We start from the raw sequence: 26,955 nt of genomic DNA on the forward strand, positions 1-26,955 counted from the left end.
GATATAGTATCTAAAAAGTGATTGCCAAACTGAAGGTTATTTAGATTTTTTCCTATGTTATCTTCTAGGAGTTTTATAGTTCTGCATTTTGCATTTAAGTCTGTGATCCATTTTGACTTAATTTTTGTGAAGGATGTGAGCTCTGTGTTCAGATTTATTGTTTTCACATGTGGATGTCCAGTTGCTCCAGCACCATTTGTTAGAAAGACTATAATTTCTTCATTGTACTTCCTTTGCTTCTTTATGAAAGATTAGTTGACTATGCTAATGTGGGTTTACTGCTGGGCTCTCTATTCTGTTCCATTTATCTACTTGTTTGTTCTTTCACCAATGCCACGCTGTCTTGATTACTGCAGTTTTACAGCAAGTTTTCAGTTTGAGTATTGTTAGTTCTCCAACTTCTCCAATATTGTGTTGGTTATTCTGGGTCTATTGTGTCTCTATATAAATTTTAGAATCAACTTTTTGATATCCAGAAAATAACTGGGTAGGATTTAGATTGGAATTGCTTTGAATCTATAAATCAAGTTGGGAAGAACTGAGATCTTGAAAATACTGAGTCTTCATGTTTATAAAGATGAATATCTTTCTATTTATTCAGTTCTTTAATTTTTTTCATCAGAATTTTATATTTCTTCCCATAGGTCTTGTACATATTTTTACCAGATCCATACCTAAATATTTCATTTTTGGGTATGCTAATGTAAATGGCATTATGTTTTTAATTTCAAATTTCACTTGTTCACTGCTTGTATACAGGAAAGTAATTGATTTTTGTACACTAACCTTGTATCATGAAAGCTTGTTAAATTTCCTGTTAGTTCCAGGATTTTTTTTCTGGTGATTCTTTCAGATTTTCTACAGAGATAATGATGTTATCTGTCAACAAAGACCAGTTTTATTTCTTCTTTCTAAATCTGTATACATTTTCTTTTATTGTCTATTACATTTGCTAGAACTTCCAGTATGATATTGTAAAAAGTAGCGGTGAGAGGTGACATCCTTGCCTTGTTCCTGTGATTAGTAGAAAAGCCTCTAGTTTCCCACCATTAAGTATGATGTTAGTTGTAGGTGTTTTGTAAATATTTTTTAATCAAGTGGAGGTTCACCTTTATTTCCAATTTACATGAGAGTTTTTATGATAGATTGGTGTTGGATTTTTCATATGCTTTTTCTACATCTATTGGTATAATAATGTGGCTTTTATTCTAAATATTTTATTCTAACACTTGTTGATATGATGGATTACATTAATTTATATTTGAATGTTGGACAAGGCTTTCATTCATGGGATAAATTTCACTTAGTTGTATGTATAATATTTTATAATTGTTAGATTTGTTTTGCTAATATTTTGTTGAGAATTTTTACATCTATATTTATGAGAGATGTTAGTCTGTGGTTTTCTTTTCTTGTAATGTCTTTGTTTGGTAGTAGTATTAGAGTAATACTGGCCCCATACAATATGAAACTATTCCCTCTGTTTCTATCTTCTGAAAGAGAGAGTCGAGAATTGGTATAATTTTTTCCTTAAATCTTTGGTAGAACCTACCATTGAGCACTTTCATTTCTGATACTCATAATTTGTGTCCCTTTTCATAGTTAGCCTGTCTGTAAGACATAGAAAAGAAGAGTGTTTTTAATACTCTCATGCACCATTCAATAGAACACTTCTGACACCAAATGTGTGCATTTTTTTCCCAGGCACACATCAAGTAATTCTCCAGAGATTACCAACTGGGTGTCCTATAATGTGACTTGATTCTGACACTAGCTACCCAGAGATAGCATCAGATCCCACAGGGTAAGGACTCAGTCCTACAAGACTGCCCCCACCTCAGATGCCAGTTGAAAGTCCCAGGTTATGACCTGTGGTTCTGACCAACTGGCTATAAATTGAGGTTTCCATGATCCACTCCTTGAGTTTAGTTAATTTGGTAGAGTAGCTCATAGAACTCAGGAAAACACTTTACTTATATTTACACATTTATTATAGAGGATGTTACAAAGTATTCCGATGAACAGCCAGATGAAGAGATGTATAGGGCAAGGTCTGGAAGGAAAGGGGCATGGAGCTTCTATGCCCTCTCTCAGTGTACAAGCCTCCAGGAAACTCCATGTGTTTAGCAATCTGGAAACTCTCTGAACCCTGTATTTTTGTGTTTTTATCATGGCTTCATTATGTAGGCATGATTAATTAAACCATTAGCCAGTGTTGGTCAGCTCAACCTTCAACCCTTCTCTCCTCCTCTGAGATTGGTGAGTAGGGTAGGACTTCAAGTTCCAACCACGTGATCTCATGATCATTTTCCCTGGTAACCAGCCCTTATCCTGAGGCTATGCAAGAGCCCACCAAGAGACACCTAATTAGAATAAAAGATGCTCCTATGATCTAGGAAATTTCAAGGGACTTAGGACCTTCATGTCAGGAACCATAGGCAGAGACCAAATATATACTTCTTATTATATCAAAATGTCACAGAAGTGTATTGATTTTATTAATCTTTTCAAAGAATTAGCTTTGATATATTTTTTTTCCTATTTATTTAAATATTATTGATACCGACTCTACTTTTTCTTTTTCTTTTCTTTTTTTCTTGGAGATGGAGTCTTGCTGTGTCGCCCAGGCTGGAGTGTAGTGGCGTGATCTCGGTTCACTACAACCTTCCAGGTTCAAGCAATTCTCCTGACTCAGCCTCCAAAGTAGCTGGGATTACAGGTTTGAGCCACCACACCCAGCTAATTTTTTGTATTTTTAGTAGAGACGGGGTTTTACCATCTTGGCCAGGCTGGTCTCAACTCCTTACCTCAGGTGATCCACCTGTCTTAGCCTCCCAAAGTGCTGGGATTACAGGCGTGAGCCACTGTGCCTGGACTCTGCTTTTTCTTATTTGTTTTCTGCTTACTTTGAGTTTAATTTGCTGTTCGGTGTCTAGTTTCCTAGTGTAAAACTTAGATTATTGATTTAGATCTTTTTTTCTATTGTATGCATTCAGTGCTCTAAGGTGCCATCTAAATACTGCTTTTGTTATATCCTGCACATTTTGATGTTTTGTTTTTATTTTCATTTAGTTCAAAACATTTTAAAATTTATATTGAGATTTCTTCTCTAATCCACTGATCTATGTGTTGTTTACAGCATGTTGTTTAATCTCCTACTATTTGGAGGTTTTCCAGTTATCTTTCTGTTCTTGATTTCTAGTTTATTTCTGTTGTGGTCTGAAAGTAGACACTGTATGATTTGTATTCTTTTAAATTTGTTTAGGTGTATTTTATGGCCCAGAATGTGGTCTGTCTTGGTGAATATTGCATGCGAGCTTAAAATAAATGGGTATTTTGCTGTTGTTGGATGAAGTAGTCTGTAGATGTCAATTACATCCAGGTGATTAATGGTGTTGGTGAGTTCAACTATGTTCTTACTGATTTTCTGCTTGCTGAATCATCTCTACATTTCTGATAGAGGGGTGTTGAAGTCTCCAACTATAATAGTCTCTTCATCTATTTCTCCTTGCATTTCTGTCAGTTTTTGCCACATGTATTTTGAAACGTTTTTATTAGACACATATACATTAATGATTATCATATCTCCTTGGAGAATTAATCTCTTTATCAGTATGTAATGTCCCTCTTTATCTCTGAAAATTTTCCTTGGTCTGCTGTCTGCATTGTCTTGTATCACAAAAGCTTGTCTGCATTGTCTTAAGTTAACATAGTTCCCCCTGCTATTTTTGATTAGTGCTAGTGTTACAAGAAAGGGGCCCCCATCCAGACCCCAAGAGAGGGTTCTTGGATCTTGTGCAAGAAAGAATTCAAGGTGAGTCCACAGTGAGAAGTAAAGGCAAGTTTATTAAGAAAGTAAAGCGGTGAAACGACAGCTACTCCATAGACAGAGTAGGACATTCCTGAAAGTAAGAGGAGGAGCGTGTCCATCCTAGGTACAATGCTTGTATAGATACAGGATAGAAATAGATCTTGTGGAGATGTGTTCTGCTCCAAGGGTTTATGATAAAGGGTTACTTTTCTTAATTACTACATTTTGCAAGGATCGATGTTATTATCTTTAAAGTAAAATTAGGAATGCCTTTGTTCTCCAGATATCAGGATATTTGGACATTCCCAAGTCTGGGTCTGTTTTAGTAAACATTATTAATTTGTTCTCTTATGCATAAACATCTAGAGGCTAGGAATGCCTAATTTTCTGGGAATACAGCCCAGCAAGTCTCAGCCTCATTTTCCTAGCCCTCTCTCAAAATGGAGTCGCTCTGGTTCGAATGCCTCTGACATTAGCATGGTATATCTTTTTCCATTTCTGTGCTTTTAATCTATATGTATGTTTATATGTAAAGACAACATATAGTTGAACTTGTTTTTTGATCCACTCTGACAATCTCTGTCTCTTATTGGGTGCATTCAGCCCATTGATGTTCAAAGTGATTACTGATATATTCAGATTAATATTCACCATATTTTTTACTCTTTTCTATGTGTTGCCCTTATTTTTGTTCTTAGTTTTGTCTTCCACTTTTTTCTTTCTTCTGTGGCTTTAATTTAGAATTTCATGATTCCATTTTTCTTTCTTAGCATATTAGTTATATTTCTTTTAGTGGTTACTCCAGAGTTTGCAATTTATATTTACGACTAATCCAAGTCAACTTTCAAATGGCACTATTCCACTTCATGGGTAGTGTAAGTATCTCATAATAACAAAATTATCTTTATTTCTTCCTCCTGTCCCTTGTATCTTTGCTATCATTCATCTGAATTCTACATAAGCATATATAATACGTATATATATTCAAAATAAAGTGACAAGAATATATTCATTTATATATATAATATGTACGTATATATGTATATAATCTTGCCATTCTTATTTTGAATGAACTATTTCCTGTGAAATAATTTACAAATAAAAAATAAGCTGTAAAAGTGCTTCTTCTAACATTCTTGTAAGCCAGATCTACTGTCAATAAATTTTCTCAATTTTTTATTTACCTAAAAAAGTATTTATTTCTTCTTCACTTTTGAAGGATAATTTCACAAAGTACAGTACTCTAGGTTGTGCTTTCTTTCTCTCAACACTTTAAATATTTCCTTGCTTGCATGTTTCCTGTGGAGAAGTCAGATGCAATTCTTAATTTGCCCCTCTATAAAGGTTTCTTAGTTCATTTTCTGTTGCCTATAACAGAATACCTGAAATTGGGTAATTCATAAGAAATGAAATGTTTCTACAGTTTTTGAGTTATATTTTTAGCACACAACTTTACATAATATATTGTGATTAGACCTATTCACTTTTTTTTTTTTGTTTTCCTTTAACAGACCTTGAACTTCTTGTTGTCATGGTTCATATCTTATTTATTTGTATGTCTCTATCTAAAACTTTACCTGGTATTCATTAAAGTTTAAGAACTCAATATATGCACTTTGAAGTAATGGTTTTCCTGACTTTTAGCCTACAGCCTTTGCTGTGATTTAAATAGTTACTCACTCTGTTCTATTCACAGTGCTAATCATTCCCTTCTATGTGCCTACTGCGTATCTTGTACATACCTCCATTATTACACATAGCATCTTGTACTCTCATCATTTCTTTCATTTTCTGTCATATTCTATTAAACATGTCCTCTAGATGAAGAATCTATATCTTATTTAACTTGCTTTTCCAAATACCTAGCAAAATGCTTGCCACAGGTGGGAAAGTCAGGAATTAGTCACTAAAACAGAATTGAAGTAGATATACAAAGGCATTCACAAATCAGCCTGCCAAGTACAAACCAAGTTATGAATATTTTAATTTTACCAGCATTCTTTACTCTTAAAAGAAATTTTAAGGGTAGCATCATATTTTTAAAACAAAGTTTCCAATGGCAGGGAAATTCTGGATTTCCCTGAAAATCATTTTTTCCCTCCCTGAGGATGCATGGCATTCTATTACTAGAAATTTTTGTATAAAAAAGGTGTGAACTAAAACCTAATATAACTTTAGGCCAAAGGTGCTGAGCAATTTAAAAGTGATTCTACAAGGCAATGTCAGAGCTCCACAAGATTTTTTTGTTTTTTTAAAGAGAGAAAGCTCTGGATGCACTTAACTTATGTGTTTTATGAGTTAAACTGACTCTTACCTAGCAAATGCAATTTCTTGGAGACTAAGCAAAAATCAGTTTAGGAGTTCTCAAAAAACTGTTCTACATTTTAGATCATCAGAATATACATGTTTTCAAGTTAGAAGGAAAATTTTCTTCTGATTTAGCAATCCGAAATACACAGCAAGAAGAAATAATGTTAATAATCAGTATCTTACTATTAACTTCACTAAGGTAGTGCCAAAATGATGACGAAAAAATTTTTAAAGGCAATGGCAAGCCCCTGGTCTGGCCTGTAGAGCTTGGATTTCATCATCCCATTCTAAGAAGCAAAAAACTTAACAAACTGAAAAACCAACAACTTTTCTTATATCCACTGAGAAAAGTGAGGTCGCAGGGCAAACCATTGCTTCTAAAGTTGGAGACACAGATAGACAAATACAGAGAATGACAATTAACCAGAGCAGAAACCCACAAGCAGAGATAACCACAGTAACCAGTGCTGCCAGGGTAGAAACACCTTAGTTGACAAATTGCTAAAGACTTGAATCAAAAAGGCTGAGAGAGAAAAATTCTAGGGGGATCTAGTTGTTGGGGTCTTTTGTGAGTTTTATTTCCAGGAGCTCAACCAGGTTCTCATAGTAAAGATTAGAGAAAAATCCCTTCATGATTCTGGCAAAAGGAGGGGAAAAGTAAGCCTTTTGAAATATACGACAGCATTCTGTTCTTAACAAGGCCTGCCTTAGGAGAAACTATTTTACCAGAGCCGAAACTATTGAGGTTTTATCAGAGCCTAACTGACCTGGGAGAAGGAAAATACCCAGTTCCAGCCTTCTGTAGCCTTCCACATGGGAAAAGGGAAGATACCCAACTGCAGCCCTGTCTAGCCATCCTGCCCAACCTAAGGGAGGAAAATACTGGGAAACACTTGTGAAGTTCATAGTTCAGGAGCACAAGCTCACAAAGAGACTAAAACTGAAATATAGGCCCCCTTCAGCACCTGTTCACCACCTTACTAAAGGCCTATTATCATAGTTACTGTTACCAAGTACATTATGTCTGCTTGTCCAGAAAAAATTATAAGTCATACTAAAAGGCAAAAACACAGAACAGACTAAGCATCAGAATCAGAGTTAGATAAGGCAGCAGTGAGGGCTGGGTATGAGTCAGAGAAGGCTTCTGATGGGAAAACTTAAGCCAAGTTTGAAAAGATATGTGGGAAAAGACAAGGAAAAAAAGGATGAGGAGCATGGGATGACTGTTTGAGGAGAGACTAGCTATGCAAAGACCCAGAGGCCTGAGAAACAGTCTAGCAAATTTGGGGCATGTGACCTGAATGCCAGCAATTAGGGTGGCAAGTTAATATTCAGTGCTGGATGGGCAGCTGCAGAGTCATATAGGAAGGGGCTTGTATGTCATGCTAAGCTATATACATGGTATGAGGAATCTTTAAAGTGTTTCAAACGGGAACAATGGGAACAGCATCATCAAATTTGCCTTCATAAAATATCACTATAAAAACATTGTGGAAGAGAAGGATTAGAAGAAAATAAGATTAGAGGCAAGAAGATCAACTAGAGTTTCTTATAGGAATTTGTATTGGAAAGGGACATAGCCTGAACTCAGACAGGAACAGTGGGTATAAAGAAGGATCAAGACGTGACATGGAATGACTTAGAAGGAGACACCCATATTTCTGGCTTATCATGGTGCCATTTCCTACATGGAAATGATGGCGAATTATGGCAAATGAATAGAGATGGGGAGTAGTCCACTGGGAATGATATATTTAGTTTGGGGCATGTTACAGTTAAGATGAAGATCCAAATAAATATGTCAGTAAAGCAGTTGGGAAATTCAAGTTTGGAATTGATCACAAATCTACACCCAAGATAAAATTTGGGACTTTTCAATATATAGTTATAGATGAAGAACTAGATGAAGACACTTTGGAAAGAGTGAATAAAATTGGACTCAAAGTGGATCCCAATGAATCCTATTATGTAAAGGATAAAATGAGAGGAGTAAGGGAGCAGAAAACTAGAAAGGATGTCAAGAATGAGTGACCAATGAGGCTGGAACAAAACAGAGAAGGATGGTATTACAGCAACCAAGTGGTGGTTCTAGAATGATAGAATGGTTAATATTAATAAGTGCTTCAGTGAGGCCAAGAGAAGGCAAAAGGATAAATGATACATAAAGCTAAAATAGCTACTTGGATTGAAACAAAATGTGTGACCAGTTTTGATGACATAATGGGATTTTGTGGAAATGAAAGCCGGAATGCGGTGGGCTATGGAGAGAAATGAGGATGGTAGTGTGCATTTTGTCCAAGACACTTATGTTTGAAGGAAAAGTTATAGTAGCTGTGGAATAAAGCACCAGCTATTTCTAAAAATACAGTCCATGAAAGCAGATATACCCCTTATTGACTGTTACAAATTTCTTTTACAGTGTCTGACACTGAATTCATTTGTTAAATGAATGCATAAACTATATAGGAGAGACACGTGGATGTCTATTTATCAATAGAAAAAAAGAGACTCAGTGGAGGTGGTGGACTCCAAGTAAGAGCAAACTTTAAGAGAGCCTTGGGAAGATGTTGTGGCTAGGAGGAGGAGAAACTCTGGGACTGAGCTTAAAACACACACACTGGAATGAAGACTCTCCTACTCATACCCGTGGGAATAGGATGGTGAATAATGCGAGAAAATTTCAGTGCACTTCCACCGGGAAATTGAGGGATGCAGAGACCTATTCGCATTCTTGAGATTTTGTGGATACGAATCCAGTGTATCCTGACCTAGAAGGACCTTCTAAAATGACAAAAATAACTCAGATAATTGTGGGTGTAACAGAGGTAAAAGAGGCTGAATTTTTGAAATGGTAGCCTCAATTTTACCTGACATGCTGAGGAGAACTGGTCTTCATTTACAGTGTTTTGCCAGTCTCAGTGTTAATCATGCTGACTGCTCCTTTCAATACCCTCTGAGGTAAGTTAGCTCCTCCATTAACCCTAATAGAAGAAGTCTGACTCAGCAGGAATACTAAATGAGAAACAGAGAAAATCCAGTTCAGACCTTGCAGCCACCCAACCCAAGTTACTCTCTGAGGGCCTCATCATTCTTTTCTGCAGATAAAGACACACCAAGATTGACTCAGCACAGAATGCATGGATAAGCATTGGACAATTAGAATACAGCTATCATGTGACTCAAAACCCCATATTTCTAGAATGAGCAAGCATACTATTAGAATGAGCATTCATATTATTAGAGCTATATTATTTTAAAACAGCTACTAGATTAAGAAAGCGCCCCTACCTAGTCCCTCTGCTGCCTTTAAGCATGTATGTGGAGTGTGAGAGACAGGTGATCACCACAGGTTCAAATAGAATTTTGTATGTGAATGTGGGTATAATATAACATTCTCCAGCTCCAACTTCGAATATGTGTAAGGCAGTCCCTGAGGAAGTTCTCTTCCTGACTACACATGAGCTATCCTCGTAGGGTAATTGCAAGAGTATGAAATTCTATACTACCTAGTTTGGAGAACAAGCTGGTGTAATTTGAATTTTACCATTCATGAAACCACATTTGTATTCCCAGTAGTTTTGGAGAAGTGTGGTTGGATCCCTCCTTTGTGTAAAATCTCAGATCTCTCCTCCGACAGCTCAGGTTGAGCTCATGATACCTGTCTCCATGAGTTAAGATATAATGACAAGGTAATCTGATGATTTACTTTCCCTCTGTATGCCTTTGGGGTTTCTTTTCTTTTCTACAAGCAAATAATCAGGTAAGTGAAGTGATTTATACTAGTGCAGATTTGAACTATGGGTTTGTTTAAAATTTGATATTTTGTTAATCATAATTTTTTGCATTAACTTAGATTTAATTTTTTAAAATTGGTGCAAAAAATTGTGATTAACAAAATATCATTTAGATTTTTAAAATCAAAACTTACGTAAAAATGTTGCATTATTATATTATTTACCTTGATAGCTAATTTTGTGTGTGTGTGTGTGAGGAGCATATCTTCTCTTAAGTGTTTTGCCTGAGTGAAGTGCCTACTCACGTTACCATATTCTCCATGCTGGAAACAAGTATGTATTTATTAAAGCTTTGTTTTCCCTTTTAAAATAGTTTCCTTGGCTAGTTGTATGAACTTAGATTCATTACATAACCAGTCCTTCTTGGGATAAAAACCAGATGGTGAATTGTGCTCTGAGATAGATTTTGCTTTTGGAAATTTTCAGGTTATAAAGATTGCCACTTCATGTAGGTTTTGAAGAAGCCCTGAGGGTAATTGCAAAGGAATGACTAAAAAAGATATTGGACACAGGGATATCACTAAATAATAGATCTTTTTAAAAGTTGGTGCTCTGAAGATCCATTTCGGTAGTTAAGGTGAAGGTATGTTTGCTCCAAAGGCCACATTATTTTTTTTGTGTGCCACATATTTTTGATGAAGTAAATTTGAACTTACATAGTTCACATCATCCTGATGAAAAAACATATTAATTCCTTAAATAAATGCATGTGCTTATTTTGTTGACACAAACTAGAAATATGTATTTCTGAGAGGATAATATCTGGAATATGTATTTGTCCATTTACTGCACTGTTACTGAAAAAATCCTGCAAAGATTTTGTCTTAGGTCATTGTATTGCGGCCACATGCCTTCATATTCTTGACATGTCTGTATCTGCACACACCTATTTCTAATTTGTTGTTGTAACAGCTTTTGCCTGAAAGCAGTTTAGAATTTCTGTGATAGGAGAAGGGAAAGAGCAAGATAGAGAAATAGGACTTTCCCACTCTTGTTTCCCCACAGAAACATTAATTTGAACAACCATTCATGTGTGAAAATACCTTCACAAGAGCTAAGGGAACCAGGTAAGAGATCACAACACCTGGATGTAGCACAGAAAAAAAAAAAAAGATGTATTGAAGAGGTCAAAAAGAACAGTTTTACATTAACTGCATTACCCTTTTCCCAAATGCAGGCAGCACAGTGTGGAGAAGGATGCTCTCTGCATGTGGGAAGGACAGGGAAGTAAGGACCAGATTCTGCCTTGGACCCCAGCATAGGCCACTGTAGTAAAACCCAGCACGGGGCAGGCTTCTGTGGACCCAGGCGCCAGACTGAAACTTGCAGACTGAGTTATTACACTTGCCCCAGTGCCTTGCTATTATCCCATAGCACCAGGCTCCAGGCCTGCCTGCTGAACTCAACCTCTGGTCTTCCCTACCACTGGGCCGACCTCAGTGGCTCCAGGCTTCAGACCACCCTTAGTGCCAGGCCAGCTCCAGTGGAGCTGGGCCTTGGGCTTATACCAGTGGCACCAGCATTTGGACCTGCTCAGGGTCAGGCTGACTCCAATAACCCCAGGCTCCAGACCACCCCCAGTATCAGGCTGACCCCTATGGCCCTGGGCTTCAGGCTTGTCACAGCACTATCTACCCCCAAAGCCATTAGAGGGTAACGGCTCATTAGGGCAGCACCCATGGCCAGCCCCTCCAGATACAAGTTCCAGGTCCATCTAGCACTAGGACAGCTCCTGCACCCCCAGACACCAGGCCCATCCTAGGATCCAGACAAGGCCAGAACTAAATTGATCCACACAGCCCTAGGTGTCATGCCTGTTCCAGTGCCAGATTTGCACATGGCTTTAGGCACTATGTCAACACACATGGACACAGACTCTAGGCTCCCCAGCAGAGTGAGGCTCCAGCAACACTCTTACATATCCAAGCTTCAGAGTAGACTCTGTGGACCTAAGGCCTAGGTTTACCCTTGAAGACTTAGGATCCAGGCCCGTTCCAGAGGACACAGACTTCAGACCCATCCTACTGCCTGGCCAGCCCCTTCAGATTCAGACTCACAGACCATGTCAGTGCCAAGTCAGCCTCTGTGGACGTGGGTGTCATGTTAGTTCTCAAGGGTATAGGCTCCAGGCTCACCCCAGTAGACCTACTTGACAGGCCCATTCTAGTGGATCCAGGACCACCCAGTGGCAGACCCAGGCACCATGCCAGTAGCTAGATGACTCCAGCAGCAAGCCTTCCAATAAACTATGCCAGAAGGCCTGCCCACAGTTTCTGAGTGGGCTGGCAAGTAAAGGGCTTTCCCAGACAAAGCCAGCCTATAAAGACATAATTAAATGTATACTTCTTCAAATGGGCAGACACCAATGCATGACCAGAAAAATCAAGGACAATGAGGGAAACATGATATCTCTGAAGGGAAATAAAGTGCCAGTGATGATTCTAAATAAATAAAAATGTTTGAGTAGCCTGAAAAGGAATTCAAAATACTGTTTTAAGTAAGCTCAGTGAACTTCAAAAAAAAAAATACAGAGAAACAATTCAAAAAAATGGAGAAAACAATAAATGACCAAAATGAGAAATTTAATAGAGATAGAAATGTTTAAAAAATTGAATAGAAATTCTGGAGCTAATGCAATCAATGAAATGAAAAATGTGTGTATGTGTATGTGTGTGTGTGAGAGAGAGAGAGAAGGGGGGAGAGAGAGAGAAAGAGCAAGAGAGAATCAGTTGCAGAATTGATCAAGCCAAAGTACATCTGAACTCAAAGACAGGTTATTTGAACATATGCAGTCAGAGGAGCAAAAAGAAAAAAAGAATGAAATGTAATGAAGAAAGTTTATGGGAGTAGTGGGACAGCATCGGAAGAGCAAATTTTCAAGTCAAAGGACCTCAAGAAAGAGAAAAGGAAGACGAAGGTGTTGAAAGCTTATTTAAAAAAATAATAGTGAAAACTTTCCAAACCTAGGGAAAGATACAAACATCTAGGTACAGGAATGTCAAACGTCTACAATTAGGTTCAATCTGAACAAGCCTAGCCCAATACATATTGTAATCAAATTGTCAAAAATCAAAGCAGAGAGGATTCTGAAAGGAGCAAGAAAAAAGAAGCAAGTAATATTTAAGGGAGTTCCAATAGGCTAGCAGATTTCTCAACAGAAATTTTACAGGCTAGGAGAGAGTGGGATGATATATTTATAGTTCTGAAGGAAAAAAACCCCATCTGTCAATAATACTGTGCCTGGAAATTCTGTTCTTCAGAAATAAAGGAGAGATAAAGACTTTTCCAGATAAACAAAATCTGAGGTAGTTCATTACCATGAGATCTGTCTTACAATAAATGCTAAAAGAGCTCTTCATGCTGAAAGAAGAGGTTGCTAATTAGTAACATGAAAACATACGAAAATATAAAACTCACAGGTAAAAGTAAGCACACAGTCAGAAGAATACTCGAATACTCTAATAATAGCATGTAAACCATTACATTGTTAGTATGAAGGTTAAAAGACAAAACTATTAAAAGTAATAATAGCTACAATAATTTGTTAAGGGATATGCAATATAAAAGATATGAATTATACCATCACAATTCAACATATAGAAGGAGAGTGGAGTAAAAATGTGGAGTTTGTGTGTGTGTGTGATCAAAGTTAAGTTGTTATCAGCTTAAAACAGCCTGTTATATTTTCATAAGCCTCATGGTGACCCTGCAGCAAAAACCAATAGTGGATATGTAATAAATAAATAGCAAAGAACCAAAGGATAGCACTATAGAAAACCACTTACACAGGAAGACAGCAAGAGAAGATGAAAAAGGACTTAAGAAAAGATGGAAAACAATTAGCGAAAAGGCAGTAGTAAGTTCTTGCTTATCAATAATTATCTTAAATGTAAATAAATTCTTCAAACAAAGGACACAGAGTGGCTTAATGAATGTAAGAAACAAAACACAACCATTTGCTGCCTAAAAGAAACTCATTTCACTTGTAAGGACACAAGTAGTCTGAAAGTGAAGAGATACAAAAAGATATTTTATGCAAATAGAATCCAAAAAAGAGCACAGGTTAAAAATTATATCAAATACAATAGTCTTTAAGTCAAAACTGTAAAGTGAAGGTAATTACAAAGAAGGTAATTTATAATGACAAAGGGGTCAGTTCAGCAAGATGAGATAGCAATTGTAAATACATTCAATATTGGAGCACCTAAATATAAAAAAAATTAATAGAACAGAAGGGAGAAATAAACTGCAATACAATAATAGGGTACTGTAATATACCACTTTTAGCAATGGACCAATCATCCAGATAGAAAATAAACAAGAAAATATCGGACTTAAACTATATTTTAGACCAAATGGGACATAACAGACCAATATAGAACATTTCGCCAAACAGCAGCAGAATGCACATACTTCTCAAGTGCACACAGAACCTTCTCCAGGGTAGATCATATGTTAGGCCACAAAATAAGTCTTAGCAAATTTTAAAATACTGAAATTATATTATGTATCATTTCTGATCACAATGGTATGAAATTGGATATCAAAAACTCCTTGCGTTTGTGGAAAAATTCACAAATACATAAACATTAAACAACTTACTCCTAAACAACTAGTGGGTCAATGAAGAAATTAAAAGGGAAATTAAAAAATATCTTGAGACAAATGAAAATGAAAACACAACATACTAAACTTATGAGATGAAGCAAAAGTAGTTCTAACAGGGAGTTTTATAGCACTAAATGCTTACATCAAAAAAAGAAGAAAGAGATCAAGTAAGCAACCTAAGACTGCAACCCAAGGAAATAGAAAAAGAACAGACTAACCCCAAAATTGGTAAAAAGAAGGAAATAATAAAGCTTAAAGCAGAAATAGAGTAGAAAAACAATATAAAAGATCAATGAAACTAAGAGTTGGTTTTCTGAAAAGATAAAGTGCAATCCCCAAATTCATATGAAACCACAAAAGACCCCAAATACCCATAGCAATCTTAAGCCAGAAAAATAAAGCTGGAATTATCACATTCTCTGATTTAAAAATATACTACAAAGCTACAGTAATCAAAAACAGCATGGTACTGGCATGGAAATAGACACATAGATCAATGGTACAGAATAGACTGGAAATAAATCCATGCATTTATGACCAACTGATTTTTTTTATAAAGATGCCAGGAATACACAATGTGTGAAGGACAATCTTTTAAATAAATTTTGTTGGTAAAACTATATCCACATGCAGAAGAATGAAATTAGACCCTTATCTCATACCATATACCAAAATAAATCCGAAATGAATTAAGGACTTAGAAATAACATGCAAAGCTATAAAACCATCAGAAAAAATACAGTGGAAAAGCTCTATGATATTGATCTGCATAATGATTTATTTTTGTCTGTAACACCAAAAGAATAGGCAACAAAAGCAAAAACAGACAAATGGAATTACATCAAAGTTAAAATCTGCATAAAAAAGGAAGCAATTGACAGGATGGAGAGACATCCTATGGAATGGGAGGAAATATCTGCAAACCATATATCTGATAAGAAGTGAATATCCAAAATATATAAGGAACTCAATAGCAAGAAAATGAATAGCCTGATTTAAAAATGGGGCAAGAACGTAGACAGACATTTCTCAAGAGAAAACATACAAATGACCAACAGGTATGTGAGAAAATGATCAACATCACTAATCATCAGAGAAATGCACATTAAAACCACAAGGACTTATCAGCTCACACTTGTTAGAAAGGCTTTTATAAAAAAGATGAAAGATAAGTGTTGGTGAGGATGTAAAGAAAAGAAAAAGAAATTCTTTTTTTTTTTTTTTTTTGAGATGGAATTTCACTCTTGTCGCCCAGGCTGGAGTGCAGTGGTGCGATCTTAGCTCACTGTAACCTCCGCCTTCCGGGTTCAAGCGGTTCTCCTGCCTCTGCCTCCTGAGTAGCTGGGATTTCAAGCACTGGCCACCATGCCCAGCTAATTTTTGTATTTTTAGTAGAGACGGGGTTTTGCCACATTGGCCAGGCTTGTCTCGAACTCCTAGACTCAGGTGATCCACCCACCTTGGCCTCCCAAAGTGCTGGGATAACAGGCGTGAGCCACCATGCCTGGCCAAGAAAAAGAAATTTTTACACACTATTGCTGTGAATGTAAAATTAGTGTAGTCATTATAAAAAACAGTATGAGGCTCCTCAAAAAATTAAAAACGGAACTACCATAATATCCAGCATTCCCATTATTGGGTATATAGCCAAAGGAAGTGAAGTTAGTATGTTGAGAAGATATTTGCATTTTCATGTTCATTGCAGCATTATTCACAATGGCCAAGATAGCAAATCAAACTAAGTGTCTGTCAATGGATGAATGAATTAAAAAAATATGGCATATATACACAATGGAATACTATTCAGCCATTAAATAGTCATGTGTGACAACATGGATGAACCTGGAGGACTTTATGTTAAGTGAAGTAAGCCAGGCACAGAATGACAAACCCCACATGATCTCACTTATATGTGGAATCTTAAAAAGTTGAACTCATAGAAGTAGAGAGTAGAGTGATGGTTACCAGAGGCTGGGGTGGTGATGAGGGAGTAGGGGTTGGACAGACTTGGTCAAAGGACACAAAATTTCCTATAAATAGGAAGAAAAAGTTCAAGAAATCTTTTGTACAATGTAGTGACTATGGTTAAAAATGCCAACAGTAGATTTTAAGGGTTCTCATCAGAAAAATGATAACTATATGAGGTAATACATATGTTAATTAATTTGATTTAGCCATTCCACAATGTATATATGTTTCAACATATAATGTTTTACACAGTAAATATATATTTTTTTTGTTTTTCAATTAAGAAAATAATAAACATTAAAAATTGCTGTGATATTTACTTTAAGAAAGCTAAGCATTGCAGACCTCCTTGGTGCTATTGGTATTTGTTACAAACCATAGTTGTTACCCAGTCACAATCACACATAGTACCAACTCTCCAATCTTACATATATTCTCATTTTTCTTGGGAAAATACCTAGGTGTAAATTTATTGAATTATGTAGTAAGTGACTGTAAGGAACTTCTGAACTGTTATTAAAAAGATCTGCATCATTCTTATTCCCACCAGAAATGTATGAGTTTTTGTGGTGCTGGATGCTTGCCAGAACTTTGTGTTGCCTATTTGTTTCCTTTTGTTATTCTAGTAGATGGGTAGGGGTATCCAGTGCGATTTACATTTTTATTTCCCCAGCCACAAAACATGAAGATTTCTGTTACTCAAGAAAACTGACTGATGGTCAGTTTTAACTGGGTAATAGTTTAAAACTTTTCAACTTGATTCTTCTAAGATTATCTAACACGTTATACATAAAGTAATATATATTATTATTATATATATTATTTCTATATATTATAGAAATATAATGAGTTCATACTTGAAGAGTAGGGAACTACTTAAGGAGATAAATGTAACATCTGTTAATTTATTTGCAGTCAGCCTAATTTAAAATTTTAAAGCGTAATAGGTATTTATTTTGTTGGTGGTTTTGTTTTCTAAGAAATAGTAAGTCAAAACTAATAAAAAATCAACTGGTTACATTTTCATTATAAGTAGTAATTTATATGCAATATTATAAACTTCAAATATTATTTTTGTATTGGTATACATAAAAAGTAATTGTAGAATTAATTATTGACTATTATTTTTCTTTTAGTAGTCAAAACTATTCATTTATGATTTTAAGCGTTCTTGGCTTTAAGTATATACTGACTGCTTAGGAATTTAGCTCTTCTCATACTTCAAAACACTTTGAATAAATGGTAAGTGCTTTTGAAAATACTTTTCTGTGCATGTTCTGATGGCTAGGGACTGGTAATAAGTTACGTGCCTGTGTCAAGTGCAGGTCTGGTGTAGAATTACTATCAACTACATTGATCAATGATGCAATTTACTGTAGTATTCTGATTTTTTAAATAACATTACACTGCTATGTAGAGTACTTCACCTATTTTTTTTTCTGATGGAGGAATTGACACTGTCAAGTGAATATAAATAAAGCTGAAAATACTTTGATACACAATCCTTGAGATAATTTATACATAATTTTTGATAATTCTGACTCCCTAAATTCTTTTTTCTTCGATTATAGAAACTGATCAAGTGAATGTATTTGCTTGAATATGCACATATTGCCAGCATTTATCCATTCAATTTTGTATTTATATACTGGAGCCCCACCTATTCTATGTAGATAATTTCAAAGAATTCAAATAAAAAAACAGGATGGTGACAATTCATTATTTTAACTTTACTGTCTTAGGAGACAATGATGGTGTTCTATTAAAGTGCTACTCAAAGTATGTTTTGTGGGTGGATGCTGGTCCACAAACATAGTGGCTTACAATGACATATGTTCAGAAATTGAAGGCACACATTTTGAAACTTTTAAAGTAATTGGAAATTGTCATGACTTCCAAGCAGTGCAATGCAGAAAAGTTGGTCTATGATGACCTGGGGTGGGACAAGGGCCAGGGGTAGGGTTAATATGATCCTTCATTAGATGCTTTGAAAAACGCTTATCGATAACATAATAGCAATTCTCTGAATTCTTTGACTTTGAAATATAACTTTATTGAGTGTTTGCTATGTGTCAGGTACCATGCTAAATATTTTACAGTGGTGTCTTATCTATCCCACATACGATTCCTACTGTGTGTTCTTGTTGGATCCATTTTACAGAAGCGCAAAGAAGTATCTTGCTTAAGGTCACACAGCTAGCAGATACATATCAAGATAACTATGGAGAATAAAGTAGCTTTAGGTAAACTGATAATTCTACTTTGACAGTAGTTCTTGCTGGTTTTGGCTCTTAAATGTGCAACCGAAGGACAGTAAGTGATGTATATACATTGTAGGACTTTCTGAGACGTGTGCCTCTGGTTTAGGATGGATGAGTGGACAACCAACCTAGATAAATCACAGCCTTACTATTTCAGGGGTGAAAAGAATCCTCTGTCCCAGTGTGAACACTTCAGATATATGTTACCACATAAAAAACCATAAATCTCACTCATAACCAATAGGAGAGCTCCAACATGTTCATGAAAGATCCACCGTGGAGACCTAAGTACCTCCCAGTAGGCCCCACATCCAACATCGCAGAACAAATTTCAGCATGAGATTTGGAGGGGACAGATATCCACAGTGCCTTCCTTTGTTGATTCTAATTGGCTCTGAGGCTGAAAATTTAATGATTAAATATATTAGGTGTTGAGTAAAAGGCTAAGGTATTCCCATTTGATAAGTGTATTGAATTGACACATAGAAGATGTGACAATGCTTGTGTTTCTTCAAAGTGTCTTTTGTATTTGTTTGATTCCTGGATTTTGGTAGATTCTGGTTAGGAATTATTGCCAGATGAGGGTTCTGATAGCTGAGCTCTTATTGTACTTAGCAAACTCATTAGTAAGTATCAGAACTTTGTCGTGTGTTCTTTGTGTCTCTTACATATTCAGATTCAATACAGACAAAAGTATTATCAATATTTTTATTCAAATAAGATAAATGTCAAACATGTTATATGCACATATTTACTAAAATAAACAGCAAGATGTTTATTTCAAGGTGAGAGATGATACTACTAAGCTTTTCTGTCTTGGCTGGCTTCTCCTTGCTTTACATAACTGCATCACTAACACAGAGCTGAATAGGTGCAGCTGTTGCTTTCTGTATTATAATGATCACTATTAATTCCTCCTGGCAAATCTAGCCCTCGGGTATCAGTATCAGTGGGTTAGGAAACAAAGACTGATCTGAAATGCTGGAGGTGGTGAAGGGAGTACTTCAGGGATAAAAAAGGGTTTTCTGATTTTTTCAGTATAGTTTTAAAACTTGGCTTTTTGGCCTGCCAACAATGTGAGATTACAGATGCTTTGGAATTATATTTACTTGGAGGAGGGTAGACAGAGAAAGATTTTATTTTGTATTTCATTTTACTGGATGTCTTTTGACATTCTGGGCATCATCAATTGGCAAAGGTGATTATGTAATCAATAGGGCAGAAGAAGAGCTCAGGGTTGCAATTAACATGTTATTGTACAAATCAAAGGAACAGTAAAAGGCAATTTGTTCAACTTGTCACCTGGCCTGGACAATCTGTTTGCAGACAATAAGGGAGACAGAAAATTGGAGTGGAGAAGCAAGAAACTCAAAACACTCAGGCTTTTGTTTACTTTCTTTTCAACTTAGTATTAGCCAAGGTTACCTGTCTGACAACTTTAAAGTAGGTGACAAGGATCAATGATGTATTATTTCCAGTTTTTAAACTAACATTTAGAGAAAGATTAAATAATCTAAGTTATTTGGATGTTAGTTTTATAATTTTTAATATCTCATATTACATCTCTATATTTGAATTTAAGACAGTCAATATAATCGTTCTATTGGGATAAAACTTTGCTTTCTAACAAATCCCAGGCAATCGGGGTACTCCCTGCACTTTGGGAGGCCGAGGCAGGCAGATTGCTTGAGGCCAGGAGTTTGAAACCAGCCTGGCCAACATGGTGAAACTCTGTCTCTACTAAAAATATAAAAATTAGCCAGGTGTGGTGGTGCATGTCTGTAATCCCAGCTTCTTGGGAGGCTAAGCCACGAGAATTGTTTGAACCTGGAGGCAGAGGTTACAACCTCCGAGTGGGCCGAGATGGTGCCACTGCACTCCAGCCTGGGCAATTGAGCAAGACTGTCTCAAAAATAAAGAAAAACAAATCCAAGGCATGAAATAAATACATATTCATCTAATAGCCCCTATACAACTCACAGCATGTTACAAAAATTTATGAAGACAAAGTTGTGAAACATTCCAGAATAAAATAAATAATGATCATATGATAAATCTTCCTATAATTTAGTTATGTTTGATTTAAAAAGTAGAGCTTTGGATAAAATCCTTAGGTATATGAAAAATAATTTAATGGAATCTCATTCTGTTCTTAAAGAAACTACTTAAAGGATATATTACTATTTGATACTTATAAGCCTTATAAAGTCGTTTGCACACGTTATCCTTCTATCACCATATAATATTAGCAGATTAATAAATAGTGCTGTGTGTGGCATACCTTGGTCTTTGAAACTGAGCAACACTTCACAGATGGCCTAATCTCCAAGTATGAGTGTTTATATTTTTGTAATTATGTAGAACAAATATATAATGATACTATTATCTCATTTTATGATTGAATATTTATTAATGATGTTATTCACTCCCTCATTTATTCAATAAACATTTATGGAATATCTATATTGTACCAGGCATTGGGTTACATACTATGTTTTTTTTTAACAGAATAAAAATATTTTTATAATGTTTTATAGCTTAGGATAGTGAAAAGAAGAGGCCCTCCAGCTAGATTGCTTTGTTTCAAAATTTACTACTGTCACTTACTAGATGACTAACTTTGGACAAATTACTGAACTTCATAGTTAAAGTTGAGGTAATAATATTTCTTTCATGAAGTTCTTGTAAGGATCAAATGAGTTGTGTGGTGTGTGTGTGTGTGTGTGTGTGTATAAATTAGGATACTACCTGAGAAAAACTTTATACACACACACCTGTTGTTATACTATATTATTTAACTAGATGTGGTTCTGACCTTAGAACTTGGCATTGAGTGGATGAGATAGATGCTATCTCTATTAGTCAGGGATCTCTAAAAAAGTTGGACCAATAGGATGTGTGAATACATATACATACATACACATACATATATAAATTTATATACATAACTCTATATGTAAATGTACATATAACATATATATTTGTTTTATGTATAGATAGATGGATAGATAGACAGAGAGAGAGAATAATGTAGCTTGAGTCCACAGGCAACCCAGAGGCAGGATTCCCTCTGTGTGTACTTGTGTTCAAATTTCTTCTTCTTCTTTTTTTTTTTTTTTTTTTTAGATGGAGTCTCGCTTTGTTGCCCAGGCTGGAGTGCAGTGGTGTGATCTTGGTTCGCTGCAAGCTCCGCCTTCTGGGGTTGACGCCATTCTGCTGCCTCAGCCTCCCGAGTAGCTGGGACCACAGGCGCCTGCCACCACGCCTGGCTAATTTTTTTTTGTATTTTTAGTAGAGACGGGGTTTCACTGTGTTAGCCAGGATGGTCTCGATCTCCTGTCTCATGATCCGCCTGCCTCGTCCTCCCAAAGTGCTGGGATTACAGGCATGAGCCACCATGCCCGGCCTCAAATTTCCTCTTCTTATAAGAACGTTGGCCATATTGGATTAGGGCCATCCTCATGATTTTGTTTTAATTTAATCACCTATTTAAATAACCTGTCTGCAAATATGGCCACAATCTGAGTTACTGGGTACTAGAATTTCAGCATATGAAAAATTTCTGGGGGACATAGTTCAGTACATAACACCAGCCTAATTCTATATAATACAACATACATGGTAATAACAATAGTTTATACACAATTCTGAGGAAACAGAGGTAGGAGTACTTTTCCCTAGGCAGTGATAGTGGAAGTTTTGGTAGCAGCTGGAGGGATAGGCATTTCAGTGAAGATGTTATTTACAAATGAAATTAAGAAAAAGAATTCACCTTGAGTACAAGCAAAGAAAGCTTTCTAAATAGAGGGAAGAGCACAGGCACAATCAATGATGCACAGAAGTTCCTGGTGGTTCCTTAGGGTTCTACAAGTCTTTCAGTTGAGGAGGTTGTGGGGAAGAGTGAGAGGAAGTGAGTTTCAAGACTGGGAAAGAATGTAAGTGATTTTTTTTTCTTTCCGACTTTTATTTCAGGTTCAAGGGATACATGTGCAGGTTTGTTACATGGGTAAACTGGATGTCATGAGGGTTTGGTAACCAGATTATTTCGTGACCCAGCTAATGAGCATAGTACCTGATAGATAACTTTTTGATCCTTACCCGCCTTCCATGCCCCACCCTCAAGTAGGCCCTAATGTCTTTTGTTCCCTTCTTTGTGTCCGTGTGTACTCACAGGTTAGCTTCCACTTACAAGTGATAACATACAGTATTTGGTCTTGTGTTCCTGCAATAATTCACTTGGGATAATGGCCTCCGGCTGAATCCATGTTGCTGTGAAGGACATGATTTGATTGAGGCAGCGCTCCTTTTGTGGGGGCACTAGCTGCGGGGGTCTGCCTGCAGACCCTGACCCAAATGATGGATGAATAAAACGTACACTGATACACAGATATGCTGTTTTGCCAGTCCTGCTGAATGTCCGACTGCCTACACACCAATAGCGTTTGTCACTGCAGCTGGCCTCAATCAGCTCGGGAGGGTTGCATTTATTCATTAAGATTAGTTAACAAAAGCTTGAGTTAACACCAATATATGTAATTAACATGGTTAAGACAGTAGTTCTGCGAATGACTCAGGTACTGCGGTCTACAGTAAGTACTATTAGGGGGCAATATCCCTGGTTGACCTCCCCCCGAGAGGGCCATCTGGCTCAAAGGTTAGTTAATGGAGGTAGGGTAAACAGACTTAACAGGGGAAGCCTTTATTGTCCCTAGTATTTACCCTATGACCTCATGCTTTAAGGTAAGAACCAGCTGCCTTCAGTCTGTTCAATTATTACAAGCTATGTAACCTTTCAGCCTTCCAAAAAGGTTTGTGACTATTCCCTATAACTTTCCCTAATATTTCCCTTTAATATTTCTGCAACCATCCTGAGTGGATCCCAACATTTGATTCTTTTTTTTACAGCTGCATAGTATTCCATGGCGTATATGTACCATATTTTCTTTATCTAGTCTACTATGAATGGGCATCTAGGTTGATTCCATGTATTTGCTATTGTGAGTAGTGCTGTGAAGAACATATGCATGCATGTTTCTTTATGGTAGAACAATTTATATTCCTTTGGGTATGTATCCAGTAATGGGATTGCTGAGTAAAATGGCAGTTCTGTTTTACATTGTTTGAGAGATCTCCAAACTACTTTACACAGTGGCTGAAGTAATTTGCATTCCCACCAGCACTGTGTAAGTATTCCTTTTTCTCCATAACCTCATCAGCATCTATCATTTTTTGACTTTTTAATAATTACCATTCTGACTGGTGTGAAATGGTGTCTTACTGTGTTGTTTTGCATTTCTCTAATGATTAATGATGAGCATTTTCTCATGTGCATGGTGGCTGCATGTATGTCTTCTTTTTGAGAAGTGTCTGTTCATGTCCTTTATCCATTTTTTCAATGGGGTTTTATTGATTGTAAATTTGTTTAAGTTTCCTGTAGGTTCTGGATGTTAGACCTTTGTTGGATGCATAGATTGTGAATATTTTCTCCCATTCTGTAGGTTGTCTGTTTGTTGTTCATTTCTGTTGCTGTGCATAGACTTTTTAGTTTAATGAGGTCACACTTGCCAATTTTTGTTTTGGTTGCAATTGCTTTTGGAGTCAGAAGTCCAAATGTTACTTCCTACATTTTCTTCTAGAGTTTTTAGAGTATTAGCTTTTACATTAAAGTGTTTAATCCATCTTGAGTTGATGTTTGTATATGGTGAATGGTAAGAGTCAAGTTTCAGTCTTCTACATATGACTACCAAGTTATCCTCACACCATTTACTGAATAGGGTGTCCTTTCCCCCATTGTGTGTTATTGTTGGCTTTGTTGAAGATTAGATGGTTGTAGGTGTGTGGTTTTATGTTTATGTTGTCTAACATGTTCCATTGTGCTATGTGGCTGTTTTAGTGTCAGTACCATGCTATTTTACTGTCGCCTCATAGTATAGTTTGACGTCAGGTAGTATGATGCCTCTGGCTTTATTTTTGTTTCGTTTTGTTTTTGCTTTGGACCGTTTTGGCTACTCAGGATCTTTTATAGTTCCATATGAGTTTTATAATGATTATTTCTAAGTCTGTACAAAATTGTCTTTGGTAGTTTGATAGGAATAGCATTGAATCTGTAAATTGCTTTGGGCAGTATGGCCATTTTAACAATGTTGAGTCTTCCTATCCATGAGCGTGAAATGTTTTTCTGTTTGTGTCATTTCTGATTTCTTCCAGCAGTACTTGTAATTCTTGTTGTAGACGTCTTTCACCTTGCTGGTTGCCTGTATTTGTAGATATTTTATTCTTTTTGTGGTTACTGTGAATGAGATTATGTTCTTGATTTGGTTCTCAGCTTGGATGTTATTTGTGTATAGAAATTTAACTAGTATTGGCCAGGCGTGGTGGCTCACTCCTGTAATCCCAGCACTTTGGGAGGCCAAGGCAGGCAAATCACGAGGTCAGGAGATTGAGACCTTCCTGGCTAACACAGTGAAACCCCATCTCTACTGAAAATACAAAAAGAAATTAGCCGGTCGTGGTGGTGGGCGCCTGTAGTCCCAGCTACTTGGGAGGCTGAGGCAGGAGAATGGCGTGAACCCGGGAGGCGGAGCTTGCAGTGGGCTGAGATCACGTCACTGCACTCCAGCCTGGGTGACAGAGCGAGACTCCGTCTCAAAAAAAAAAAAAAAGAAAAGAAAAAAAAGAAATTTTACTATTATTCGCTCATCAATTTTGTATGCTGAGCCTTTTCTTAAGTTATCTGATCTCGGAGCCAGTGACTATAGCGTTTTTTGGTGTAGAAGTATATCATCTGGAAAGAGAAATAGTTTGACTTCCTCTCTTCCTATTTTGATGTCTTTTATTACTTTATCTTGCCTACTTGCTCTGGCTAGAACTTCAGTACTATGCTGAATAGAAGTGGTGAAAATGAGCATCCTTGTCTTGTGCTGGGTTTCAAGGGGAATGTTTCTAGCTTTTGCCCATTCAGTATGATGTTGGCTGTAGATCTGTCATAGATGGCTTTTATTATTTTGGAATATGTTCATTCAATGCCAAGTTTGTAGTAGGTTTTTTACATGAAGGGATATTGAGTTTTATCAAAAACCTTTTCTGCATCTATTGAGATGATCGTGTGGTTTTTGTTTTTAGTTTTGTTTATGTAATGAACCACATTTATTGATTTGTGTATGTCAAACCAACCTTACATCTTAGGAATAAACCTACTTGATTATATTGGATTCACCTTTTCATGGGCTGCTGTATTTGGTTTCCTAGTATTTTGTTGAGGATTTTGCATCTATGTTCATCAGGGATATTGGCCAAAAGTTGTCTTTTATCATTCTGTCTCTGCCAGGTTTTGCTACCAGCATGATGTTCACCTTGTAGAATGAGTAGGGTGGAATCCTTCCTCATTGACTTTTTTTTATGTTTAATAAGTTTAGCATGATAAATATTTACTTTTTTAATTTCAATAGGGTTTTGGAGAACAAGCGGTGTTTGATTACATAAGTAAGTTATTTAATGGTGCTTTCTGAGATTTTGGTGAACCCATAACCTGAGCAGTGTACATTGTAACCAATGTATAGTCTTTTATCCCTCACCACCTTCCCACCCTTTCCCCCAAGTCCTCAAAGTCCACTAAATCATTCTTATGCCTTTCCGTCCTTATAGCTTAGCTGTCACTAATGAGTGAGAACATACAATGTTTGGTTTTCCATTCCTGAGTTACTTCACTTAGAATAATGGTCTCCAATTCCATCTAGGTTGCTGCAAATGCCATTATTTAATTCATTTTTATGGCCGAGTAGTAGTCCATGGTATATATAAGACACATTTTCTTTATCCACTCATTGATTGATGGGCATTTGGACTGGTTCCATATTTTTGTAATTGCAAATTTTGCTGCTATAAACATGTGTGTACAAGTATCTTTTTCATATAATAATTTCTTTTCCTCTGGGTAGATACTCAGTAGTGGGATTGCTGGATCAAATGGTAGTTCTACTTTTAGTTCTTTAAGGAACCTCTGTACTGTTTTCCATAGTGGTTGTACTAGCTTACATTCCCATCAGCAATGTAAAAGTGTTCCCTTTTCATCGTATCCATGCCAACATGTATTGTTTTTTGATTATGGCCATTCTTGCAGGAGTAAGGTGGTATCACACTGTGGTTTTATTTGAATTTCCCTGATCATTAATGATGTTGAACATTTTTTCATGTATTTGTTGGC

Source organism: Gorilla gorilla, chromosome 2 (assembly GCF_029281585.2).
Source record: "Gorilla gorilla gorilla isolate KB3781 chromosome 2, NHGRI_mGorGor1-v2.1_pri, whole genome shotgun sequence".
In the NCBI taxonomy this organism is placed as follows: domain Eukaryota; kingdom Metazoa; phylum Chordata; class Mammalia; order Primates; family Hominidae; genus Gorilla; species Gorilla gorilla.